The sequence below is a fragment of the Lissotriton vulgaris genome, chromosome 1_1 (assembly GCF_964263255.1).
Source record: "Lissotriton vulgaris chromosome 1_1, aLisVul1.2, whole genome shotgun sequence".
Lineage (NCBI taxonomy): Eukaryota > Metazoa > Chordata > Amphibia > Caudata > Salamandridae > Lissotriton > Lissotriton vulgaris.
Genome location: NC_141685.1, coordinates 15,368,668 through 15,372,125, shown reverse-complemented (window position 1 = coordinate 15,372,125; position 3,458 = coordinate 15,368,668). Strand labels below are relative to the sequence as shown.

At 40.1% G+C, this 3,458-nt stretch overlaps 1 pseudogene across 1 annotated transcript; it reads left to right on the top strand.

The window, feature by feature from the left end:
• Nucleotides 1–711: 711 nt before the first annotated feature.
• On the top strand, nt 712–3,182 carry LOC147736970 (uncharacterized; annotated as a pseudogene). Its single transcript, XR_015308302.1, has one exon. The product of XR_015308302.1 is annotated as an uncharacterized LOC147736970 (transcript).
• The last annotated feature ends 276 nt before the right edge of the window (nt 3,183–3,458 follow it).

The following is a 3,458-nucleotide window of genomic DNA, read 5'->3' as shown; positions in this document are numbered from 1 at the left end:
AGGTCACTGAAGCATGGATAAAAAAGAAAAAAATGTAATTTAATAACATGCAGCACAAATCACCACACTGAAGTGGTTTATGTTGAAGAGATGACCATGTCTCAGAGCCCCACTAAGTAAACAGTACCAAGAAGCCGAGGAGGAAACAGAAGTAGAGAACCCTACTGAATGTGAAATTGATATTGCGAATTCATTATATTTACTATACATTGCTCAGTAACTAAATACAATCATCACAAACATTTTAAAAAGTGGGTTATTAGTGTTATACAACTTCGGAAATATAAATGAGTAAATAATCCAAACCATACCTGTGCACAGAACATGAGAATTTGTGTCAGAAAGACCTATCACCTCAACGGTAGTGAATACACTTTAGTCGCAAGACTCATCTGCTGAAGTGGTATAGAACACACCTGGTACAAAAGAAAGTCATTGCAAAAGCTCCTTTCCAGTTTTGAGCAAAAACACTGGAGTTTGCCAACGTTTGTTTCAGTTATGCTGAATGTTAAAACGTGACACCACCAGTGCTCAGGTGTTAGCCACTGCTCTGGGGACCACACACTGGGCATTGAAGAGAATATTTTGCAACTGTTAAAAGTGTAATATAATATTCCTGCCATTGCACATGTGCAGCCTACAATAAATCAAGACTATACCTTTGTCAGTCTTTTATAACCTTCTAAAAAAATGTTAGTAAAGCTTCACCACAAAGTGAACCTGCCGGACAGACTTCATTTAGACATAGCATGGAGACCATAACTCAATGAGAGACATTTGGAAAGGTTCAGTGGTAAAGCTTAAATTGCGTAAAGAGGTCACAACACTGCAAGTCCAGACAGAATTTTTAATAGGCTCAATGCTAGTGTTAGGAATAACAAGTGAAGCCCCTTTGAGAGGTTTGTGCTGAAAATTATTTAAACACGTCCGGACTTTGGAATGAGAGAAAGTCTTAATCTGCTGTGTACACACGAAAAAACACACCTGGAGACAATAACTCCAGAAAGAAATCTTTTATGTGCCCAACATATGAGTACAGCATTAGTTATCAATTCCATTTCACTAAGATAATGTACACTGAGGAGAAACCTTACAGCTCCTCTAAATGTCAGAAACTCTTTAGACAGAAATCTGATCTCACATACGAGAATAAAGACTGGCTAAAACTCTTTAAGTAATCTGAATGTCAAAAAAGCTTTATTTGTAAAAATATTTCTTAACATGCAACAACACAAATAGGGCGAAACCTTTTCAGTGCTCAAATTACCAGAAAAGTTTTCGTCATGAATTCTCTCCCTCAGCATTGTGGAAAACACGAGGGGCAAAAACCTTACCAGTGTTCTGAATGCAAGAAATATTTCAGGTATAAATGCAGTCTCACTGAACACGAGAGAACTCACACTGAGGAAAAACCTTATAAGTGCTCTGAATGCCGGAAAAGCTTCATTCAGAAACCCAGTCTAATAATCCATGAGAGAACTCACACTGGGGAAAAACCTTATCTGTGCTCTGAATGCCCGAAAAGATTCATTAAGAAAATATATCTCACACACCATGAGAGAACCCACACCGGGAGTAAACCCTATTGGTGCTCTGAATGTCACAAAAGTTTCAGTTGGAAACACAGTCTCATTAACCATGAGAGAATTCACACTGGAGAAAAACCTTTTAAGTGCTCTGAATGCCAAAAAAGCTTCAGTCAGAAAGGCACTCTCACTCGACATGAGAGACAACACAGTGTGCAGAAACCTTATCAGTGCCCTGAATGCCAGAAAAGCTTCAGACTTAAAGACAATCTCACTCGACATGAGAGAACTCACACTGGGGAAAAACCATACCGGTGCTCTGAATGCCAGAAGAGCTTTAGTGTTAAAGAGAGCCTTACTCGACATGAGAGAACTCACACTGAGGAAAAACCTTATAAGTGCTCTGAATGCCAGAAAACCTTCCGTCAGAAAGGCCATCTAACTCAACATGAGAGAAAACACACTGGACAGAAACCTTATCAGTGCTCTGAATGCCAGAAAAGCTTCAGGCATAGAGGTAGCCTTGCGCGACATGAGAAAATTCACACTGGGGAAAAACCATACCAATGCTCTGAATGCCACCTGAGTTTCAGTGTTAAAGGTAACCTTGTTCAACATGAGAGAACTCACACTGGGGAAAAACCTTATAAATGTACTGAATGCCAGAAAAGCTTCAGTCATAAAGTCAGTCTCACTTACCATAAAAGAAAACACAGTGGGGAAAAACCATATAAGTGCTCTGAGTGCCAGAAAAGCTTCAGTCAGAAAGGCATTCTCATTCTACATGAGAGACAACACACTGGGCAGAAACCTTATCAGTGCCCTGAATACCAGAAAGGCTTCAGGCTTAAAGCCAGTCTCACAGAACATGAGAGAACCCACACTGTGGGAAAAACCATACCACTGCTCTGAATGCCAGATGAGCGTTAGTGTTAAAGGTAGCCTTGCTCGACATGAGAGAACTCACACTAGGGAAAAACCTTATAAGTGCTCTGAATGCCAGAAACGTTTCAGTCAGAAATGCAAACTCACTCTACAAGACAGAAAACACACTGCGTGAAAACATTATCACTGGTCCGAACGCCCGAAAAGCTTCTGGGGTAAGTCCCTTCTCACTGTGCATGAGAGAAGCCGTACTGGGCATAAACCTTTCTACTGCTCTGCTTGCCACAAAAGCTTTAGTCATAGAAAGAACCTGACTGAACACGAAAGAACCCACGCGAGGGAAGCACCTTATCAGTCCCTGAACACTGGAAATGCTTCTGTGAAAAAATCACTCTTTCGTACTGCAAAAGAGCCTACACTGGCCAAAAGCCTCATCAGTGCTCTGACTGTCAGGAAAGCTTTAGTGATAAATTCCACTCACCCATGACAAACCCCACTCTGGACTCAAACTGTATGAGGGCTCTGACTCTCATTAATGTTCCTGTCCTGTATCCCATCTCAGAGAATACAAAATCACCCATTAAAGAAAAATCTTATCAGTCTGAATGTCAGAAGAACGCAATGAATATTACTGGATAGTAGAGCAAATCATAAAGCGATCATTACAAGTGCATTACAAAATACAACAATAAATAGTCTCACTGATCCTGTTATGTTGTCCAGCTTTGCAATTTGGATGCAAGGAAGTTTAGGTAACCCCATTAGTTAATTTTCAAACACCAAAACTTACCTTGATTAAAAGTAAGCCTATGAACATACCCAGCAACTTTAAAATATCCAAAGATGAAGAAAGTTTTGCAGTACCAATAACAGAGACCAGACTTTAGCTCTACACTTGCAGAGGCATGTCACAAAACGCAAAGGATGTGAACAATTACCTTTCAGTCCAAGGAGAAACAGAAGAAACAACACAGTAAATGTAACGTACAAGAAAACTGAACCCCAAGACAAACGCCTGTTAGAGAGCAGAAGAATGTAGTGGAAGAT